This window comes from Pollicipes pollicipes, unplaced genomic scaffold (assembly GCF_011947565.3).
Source record: "Pollicipes pollicipes isolate AB1234 unplaced genomic scaffold, Ppol_2.1 Scaffold_6138;HRSCAF=7277_pilon_pilon_pilon, whole genome shotgun sequence".
In the NCBI taxonomy this organism is placed as follows: Eukaryota; Metazoa; Arthropoda; class Thecostraca; order Pollicipedomorpha; family Pollicipedidae; genus Pollicipes; species Pollicipes pollicipes.
The window spans coordinates 2,426,635-2,435,657 of NW_023596818.1; positions in this window are offsets into that span (position 1 = coordinate 2,426,635).

The window sequence follows — 9,023 nt, forward strand, 5'->3', positions numbered from 1 at the left end:
AGGGGCGGGGCAGAGGGGCGGGGCCGGTCCCGGTCCCAGGAGGCGGCGGCGGCGGTGCTCGTGTCCCGCTGGCGGCACGCGGTCGGTCGCGGGTGGCGAGGCGCGCCGCTTGTCCCGCGGGGCCGGTCCCGGTCCCAGGAGGCGGCGGCGGCGGTGCTCGTGTCCCGCTGGCGGCGCGCGGTCGGTCGCGGGTGGCGAGGCGCGCCGCATGTCCCGCGGGGCCGGCTGCCTCGTCTGCTGAGCGCCGCCGTATCTCGCCTGCCATCGGCCGCACCCGGCCACGCTGGCCGCCCGGGCTCGCTCAGCCCGAGCCCGGGCGGATTTTTGCCGCGCCGCCACCGGGCAAAGCCTCCGACCACGATCCGCAAAAGGCCGCGTCCGCGCGAAAACAGGACCATTACGTGGCGCGTGAAAGCGGCGTGTTCGGCGCGACGGTGCACAGATGGTCGCCGCTGCCGCGCCACAATCGCCGCGGCCGGTAAACAGACCGGTTAGCCGCGCCGCCGACTGCTAATGGCGCAGAGGCCGGCCGGCGCTGCATTCGCGGCGCAGGGGGAGACGGGTAGCGACATTCGCGGCGCAGAGGGAGACGGGTGCGGCATCCGCGGCGCGGAGGCGACTGATGCGGCATCTGGCCGTCTGCCGGACAGATTGGGCGCGTCAGAGTTAATCAGCGAGCACGCTTTGGGGAGCGGCCCTGCTGCGTTTCATCGTGGCCGGCCCTTCGGGAGATCGCTGGGGTCTATCACTCACTGTTGCCATCAACATACGTTTTACATGCTTCTGTTTAAATGTTCTGTTGGTTCTGAAAACGCATCTGTGGACTGTATATATGAAGACAGCCGTGGCATGTGCTTATCGCAAGTGTGCATGGTGCATGTCTTGTTGGCGTCCGTTTTATCGTTACGCTGCGATCTTTCTGTGAAGTTGGGAAATTCGTGGGCTGTAATGGCCCATGGCGCACGTGAGCGTGCTTTACGTTGCGCATTTTTCATAGCATATCATGATGTGGCAGTGAATGGAAGGCCGCAATGTACAAGCGCCATAAATGGCATTTTTCGGTTGTTGAGCATTGGCTGTGGTTGGAAAGCTGATTACGAGGCTCTCATTCTAAAAACCACAGAATGGCACAAGAGCCTCTTAACTTGTGGCCATGCTCGCCAGGCTGTTCTCAGCTGACAGTAAAGGCCGTTTTTGTAATCGAGCAACTGACAAGAACAGATCGATTCTCTTAGGTGTTGTAAGCATCGGGAAGACATCGTATGCACGAGCGTGTCTGTGGCCATGTGGCTGTGGCCATGGACAGTATCGATTCAGGGATGCTGCTCTCTTGCAGTCCAGTTTCACGCGTTGCGGGAGCACTGCGCGTCAAATAGGAGAGCCACTGCCTCGCTCGTGCTTTCAGGCACGTCACCTGCCAACGGTGCAGACCACGACTGGAGGCACCACAGCTGGACGCAGCTCTAGCAGCACAGCACGCGGCCGCCGTGACGGACGCTGACCAAGGACTAAGGTGTATTCGCAGTGACCCGGACGACAGAGAATATATGCCGTCGACGTCAGTCATGGCGTCAAGCCGTTATATTCCGCGCTTTTTTGGTGTTCTCAGCGATAGGGACGACAAAGATTATTCGTGACTTCACGTAGAATCTTCGGCGGACGCGCGGAATTTTTTTCTGCGACTTGATCGAAGTGAGGCAGAAATGGTGCAACAGATTCAGTTATATGGCCGACGGGGAGATGAAAATATGTGTTGTACGTTACAAATAGCATAATTTGCAGTTTCAAACGCAAAGAGCACGAGCAGCACCTGCAAACGAAGCCTTAGTGTCGTTGCATGCGCAGTTCTTGGCGCGACAGCTACGATGATTCACATAGAAAACGTGTCACGCTGCGAACACGTCCGACAAAGATTCTACGTAACGTCACGTAGAATACAGCATCGTTTGTGAGCTGCAGATACACCCCTAAACACCCGAAACGGCGTCGCCGGCGTGCAGCCGCCTCGCTCTTTCCCACGCCGTGATGAATCGGCCGGCTCGGAGCCTCGGCCGTGATCCATCACACCACGGCCGTGATCCCGCTCAGCGGTGCTGGCTGTCGCCCGCGAGGGGGACGCCGGCGGCGGCCCGCGGCGGCAGCTCGGCTCGGACCGGGCCGACAGAGCTGGAGCTGAGTCCGCCGTGCCCCAGCCCACAGCGGCGGCGCCCGGGTGAGCTCGCTGACGTCCGCTGATCGGGGCCGACGGCGGCCCGCGGCGGCAGCTCGGCTCGGACCGGGCCGACAGAGCTGGAGCTGAGTCCGCCGCGCCCCCATCCCACAGCCGCGGCGCCCGGGTGAGCTCGCTGACGTCCGCTGATCGGGGCCGACGGCGGCCCGCGTCGGCAGCTCGGCTCGGACCGGGCCGACAGAGCTGGAGCTGAGTCCGCTGCGCCCCCATCCCACAGCCGCGGCGCCCGGGTGAGCTCGCTGACGTCCGCTGATCGGGGCCGACGGCGGCCCGCGGCGGCAGCTCGGCTCGGACCGGGCCGACAGAGCTGGAGCTGAGTTCGCCGTGCCCCCAGCCCACAGCGGCGGCGCCCGGGTGAGCTCGCTGACGTCCGCTGATGGGGGCCGGCGGAGCTGCACGACAGAGGGGGTAGCTAGCGCGCGCAGACGGGCCGGCGCCACTCGTGCGTGATTGCAGCGCTGTGGACTGTAATACTGAGATGGGCACCAGGTTATCGCGCGGCGTTTTCGCGCATTGCTTGGTCTCATTATGCCAACATGTTCGAAAGCTTGATGGCTTTTTCATGCGTGAGGTCGGCAACACCAGTTCGCCATGTCTTTTTGCATCAGCATGTGGCGCGCTTCCTTTTTGAAGGCTGATGAACTTAGCGTAACAAAATGTGCGCTTTGTCGAAAGTCGAGGCGACCAACAAACGTTAAGGAAAAAGGCCTGTCAGTTCCGTGCTCTAAATAACAAAAGTTAAAAAACGCATTCCACTAATAAGCCGCCGTGCTCGTGCCGAATGTTATTCCTGGAGGAGGTATTGACTGGGAGGACCCCAACTGATCGCTCACAATGTGGTCGTCCATATCAGGACCACCGCGTTCTTCCACAGAGTTTTTCAGTGCTGTATGCGATGTAAGCGAGGTTTTTACCGCCGTCCGTCAACTGTGCAATTAATGTTAAAAGAAAACTCAGTTGACGATCGAGTCCGGTTTTTTATGGAGGGACACTGCGCCGTTGAAGCAGGCAGTGATGTGTTGATACGGTCCTCAACTCCGAACATGTCATGTGGAGGAACATTCTGGGGCAGACAGCAAACACAGTGTTGGGAATCAATATACACGCTGCAGGCCGGTCGCCGACCCAGACAGTCATCGAACTGCAGCTGGCTGTAAATAGTGGACCTGGTAGCGTGCGGCCAGACTAATTACTGGCGCAAATCTGACGTGCTCTGGCACAGATCCGTCGCGTTCTGGAGAGCGGAGCACCGTGGCGCGGCACACCACGGAGCGCGCGGAGAGCGCCGCCTTGTAATTTCGGGCCTGTTCAGATCACGTACTTGCATAGCGCAAAACGGTTGAAATTCGCGATTTGAACGTTTAGTTGGGAAGCTGGAGCGTCAATGGGCGGATGCCAAGAGCGCTGGATTGGATTTGAGGCATTTCAGTGCTGTTGAGCCTGTATACATTGGCATCCATAGCTTGCCTACGGAGCAGGGCGTCGTTGCTGTTTACACACATTTTATGGGACATAGTGGTTTTAATGATAGAACAGCCATCACAAACCAGCATTGTAAAGTGACGGATATAAGCAGCACCCAGGAAAAAACTCGCTGCTCACGCTAGTCCGTTCTTTTTAGAAAAGGCGAGCTTTAGAAAACACATAAATAACTTTTTTCCATTCTCACACCCGCGTGACGTCAGAAAGCCTTTCATTTCATTCAACTGCTACAGTGTAGCTTTGCACTGGTTGATGGTCGCTCAAGGTCGGGAGCGATGGTTTGACCATGACCTCTCCATATTCACGAGACACTGCAAACTGCTCCGACGAAACAATGACTACCGAAGACCTGCTGGCCAGTTAAGTGGCCGGCTCTGAACACACACAGAGCGTGCCGGTTTTAATGCCCTAATGATCCCGCAGCACGGCTCACGCAACATCCGGCGCTGAGGTAGTCTTAACTCTAGCCGGAGCGATCGCGCGCGACTATGCTGTCTGACCGAACGCCGGGGTGAGCCGTGCCATCCTCAGACGTAAGCGAGGTGGCCATGGTGAGATGCTCGCTCTGAGCAGCGCTCCGACAGACGCTGCTGACGGCACTGGCGCTGAGACTTGAGCCGCGCGGGATGAGTCGGCGCGCCAGCCAGTACAACCACACGTACACGGTACGGGAGCAACAGGTCACGAGTGCTGCAGCCCCGCTCAGTGAACACACAGGTGCTGAGGCCCCCCGGCCCGCTTCAGGCCTCCCGCTCCGAGACGCGTCCGTCCGCGGCAGATAAGATCGCGCCAAAAAACGAGACGCCCAATCGGCCCCAATTAACGCGGCAGGCCTTTGGTGACGCCAGTCAATGCTGCATAAGCTGATGTTGGCACGGTCTGCACCCGGCAGAGGGCTGGACAGGTCTCCGTCGCACTCTGCGACCGTGGTCCAGAGACCGGCAGAGGGCTGACCAGATCTCCGTCGCACTCTGCGACCGTGGTCCAGAGGCTGGAAGAGGGCTGAACAGATTTCCGTCGCACACTCCGACCGTGGTCCAGAGGCCGGCCTTTTCACGCCATCATCACGGACGCAGTAAACGCAGACAGGAGAAGCGCTTTCTTACTCCTAGGAGCGCACCACCGCTTCCAACAACATGTAGAATGCGTGACTCCCCGCGGCTCAGAACTTCGCCTCCGTTTGTCCCGCCTGACTGCATCATCTTTTACTCGAGATGAGGCGGCGAGCTGTTCTGATGAGTCTGGCTTTTGCAGATCCCGTGTCTATTGCCGGCTTAGCGTATCATCGTTGGGACGTTCGGCTTGTGCTCGGCTCTCTGTCTGGTCACCCCACAGCCGCCGAATTCAGTTCAGTCCAATAGCATCCCACCCGATCATGTGTTTAGACTTTCTTTACAGCTGTCGGTGCAAATTTATCAGTTCGTCATCGGCGTTCTGGCTGCCTGGTCGTCCTGCCAGCTGTGTGGAAACGGTGTCCAGTGTCTGGCCGGTGTCCAGTGGCCGACCAAGAGGCCGCGGTTGTCCGGCCAGCTGTCCAGTGAGCTGCATCCGTTGGCTTTCAGCCCGGAGCCTCCTGTCCGGCCACTGTCCGGCTACCCCTGTCCGGTCCTATTCTCTACTTAGTGTCTGCTGCCAGACTCCGAGCCGGCTGAGCAGGTCCAGCCCCAGTGCAGTGTCAGTCCAATTATCCAGAGTGGAGGCCTGCAGGGGTAAGATTGTCTTCATCCAAGCTGCCCACTATCCATGGAGCTGTGCCCATACTCAGCTGATGTCTATTTCTTATCAGTTGTATCCATCCGTTACCCACCCGTTTGCAATTTTCCAGAATTTTGGTTTCGAGTTTTTGAAGAGTTTGAGCGAAGAGTTTTGAAGAGAAGGCCTCACATACCGACGAACATCCTTACGTTGATAGCTGCAAAAGAAGTGCTAATGGAGCTAAGCACACGAGTGGAGAAAGCGAAACAGTGCGGCGTAAACTGCGTAGTATTTCTTGAGGCAATTTTCCGAGACTTCGTAAGCATCTCACCGTTACCCATACCTTGGAAATGTTTACCCAACCCGCCCCGTTAGCCATTAGACATGTGCCCGCCTGAGTTTATCCAGCTCATGTCCTCCAAGTCCGAGTCGTCTGCGGGGCCGGCTGTCTGGCCGTCGGCGCGGGCCTGTCTGATCGCTGTCCGGCTGTCCGGCCAGTGTCTGGCGGCGTCAGCAGACCCCGTGTCAGCTGACCCGCGCCGGAGCCGCCGCTGCCCGGGCGGACGGAGCACCTGCATTCCAGCCGGAGCTCGGCGTGCTGGCGCCGCCGAACCTGGCATTGTTTGCTGCAGGCCGTGCAGGGGAGCATACGGCCGCGCCTGCACCGCCAGACGCAGTCATCAGTCGGCCGCGACGACCAGGTGTCGATTAGAGACCTGGTCTGACGGAGACCGGAACGGAGACTCGGCTGAGAACGGACGGGGAGCTGAGGTGATCCAGCTGAGAGCTGCCCGGAGTGGAGACCGGCTGAGAACAGGCGGGGAACTGAGGTGATCCAGCTGAGGGCTGCTCGGAGTGGAGACCGGCTGAGAACTGTTAGAGTGGGCCTGCGCGGGACATCACGGCAGCAGTCTTAGGACAGCCTGACGAGCTCGCTCGATAACTGCAGGATGTCTGACTGTCGGGCAAGGGACCACAGACTGTCCGACAAGGGGCCACGGACTCTCCGGCAAGGGGCCACAGACTGTCCGGCAAGGGGCCATAGACTGTCCGGCAAGGGGCCACAGATCGTCTGACAAGGGACCACAGACTGTCCGGCAAGGGGCCACAGACCGTCTGACAAGGGACCACAGACTGTCCGGCAAGGGGCCACGGACTCTCCGGCAAGCGGCCACAGACTGTTCGGCAAGGGGCCACAGACTGTCCGGCAAGGGGTCCCTCCGGTCAGACTGCGCGGTCAGCCAGTGGGCTCTCTCCTGCACGCCGAAAGCCGCGGCTGCCGTGGCGGGCATAACGTGGCTCACCCAGGTGCGAGCCGCTTTACCGCGCTCCGATCCCTCTAAAACAGTGAGGTCCAGCAGTCTGAAACGAAGAACTCGAGCGCAGAGAACCCGCCCAACTAAAACAGCCTCGACTGCCAGGCCGTGAATGATGTCGGCTCCTGGACTCAACTTGCACCAGGATCCGTAATGATATGATGGCGTCGTCCGCATCTGGCGATCGCAGTCTCGGTAGAAGTATTTTTGTAGCCGGGGTACCGGACAGATCCTGGCTGAGCCATTCGTCTGATGGTGTGTCTGACTGACGAGCACGAGGCGCCGACGCCGACCGGCGCAACTGCTGCATGTGATATTTTTACGTCACCTCTTAAGATTAAGGGCCCCGCGCCGCCAGTATTTTAGCACTTCAATTCGCACAAACATGTGTGATAAAAAAAATAATTGCGTTGGTACTCACATGTGCGAAGAGCTATGTTTTCCCCTCCCTTTCCCTCCTGAATGGTATGATGTCTCATGCATAAAATAAACATGTTCACTTCAATGGCGTTGAAGCTCCTCCCATGCGATCGGCGAACCCCACCCAACTGTGGCCGCTGCGTTCGTCTCCCCGCAGACCCAGAGCCGCTCTGATGACGAGGCAGGGCCTCCTGGCCACCGCCGGCAGGCTGGCCCGGCTCTCAGGCCACTCGCGTGTGGAGAGATGATAGCCGAGATGGCCACGTCGGCCGCGCCCCTGACCTTGTCTGCTCGCGCACGTCGGGCCAATTTGCTAGCAGGCCTCGGCGGCGCCGCAGCAACGCAAACATGCGGCGCGTCGCCGCCGGTTAATTGTGAGCCATCTGACGGCCCGGCGGCGCGCGACACGCGGTCGGACAGCGCGCAGACGAAACTGGCCTGTCACCGGGCGCCTGGGTCCGATGGAACACGGCCATCCATCGCCGGCGCCGCCGCGCCGCACCGCGCGCCGCGAACGCCGGCAAAAAGGCGCGACTCGGGCCGTTCGCCGGCGCGGCCGTGACGCCGGGGTGAGGTATGTCAGCGGGCGCCCCGGACAGGCCGCACCTCGGGCGAGCACGCTCGTACGACGGCGTCGAGGCGCGGCCACTAAATTCGCGCCCTGCCGTCGGACAAAGCCGGCCGATCATGGCCGAGTCGTTCGACGCCACCGGATCACCACAGCAAGCACGGGTCGGCGAGGTACGTGCGCCGGGCGGAGATTTACGAGCCGCGAGGGCGCTGGGGTCTTAATCCAGGCTCGCAGACATGTTCGGTGAGATTGGTCCTTACAACCCGTCACACGACCGCTTTGACATCAAGCGTATGCATGAACATTTTCCAGGTGAAAGTCGTCGGTGGATTACGGTCTCCTCATATGGGGATCGGTCTCCTAATCTGACATCTTACGGCTGTCCAACATGAACGCGCAAAAATCGGTCCTGAGACTTTTCCTAGCGCCGACTGGGTGACCGCATGGCAACAGGGAACTGTTGGGGCTGATGTCCTGTTGTTTAGCCCCACATGTCGTGTCGGCAGGCACTGTGTAGACCTGATCAAGCTTGATAAAGCGCATTGAGTTTATAGCGGGCTTCATTCCAGCCTGAGCCATGGTCTATTCACAAGACCATAGGCTCACATTTTACCAGGTTGGGCATATTGTAGCTCAGTTTCAGAACATTTACGTGCCGCTACTGCTACAAATGTACTACCTACTGATCAGTATAGAGACGGTGCGCCAGTGCAAAGCCCTTTCATTTGACACCTGCGCCAGGCACTAACTGATCGTGTTAGATACGCCGCACGTCATCGAGATCTGTCACGTCTTTGGCCTCAACATTAACGCTGCAAGTAATTGACATCATCTTTGCGCATTCAGCGTATCATTTACACTACAGCCCACTACCTTGGCAAAACGGTGTCAATGCTGCCGTCCGAAAGGCGTCAAGCGAACGCATCGGTGGCCATTTTGGCATCTGTTCTCAATTTCAAGTCATTGTGGGCCCACGAGCGGTGGGTGCAATAAGCCAATAACTACTGAAAAAAGCAAATACAAGTTTTAAAGATTGCTTTGTCCGCCTTTGGTTCACAGGCGACACGGGAAAAATCAGCTCCAGCCTCCAAACGCAATCGCTCATCCGCGTGCGGTACACGTTACCCCTCTCTGAGTTGAAATACCTTTTCAATCGCGAAATCACAGGGCGAATTCACACCAGCCCGCTCCACACAGTGGCGCATGTGTGTGCTGGGGCGCGGCGAGTCTGACCCTGGCGGCGGACCACGCCGCAAGACCACCGCCGTGTGTGGCGACCGGGCGGCGAGCTGGCAAGACCACCGCCGTG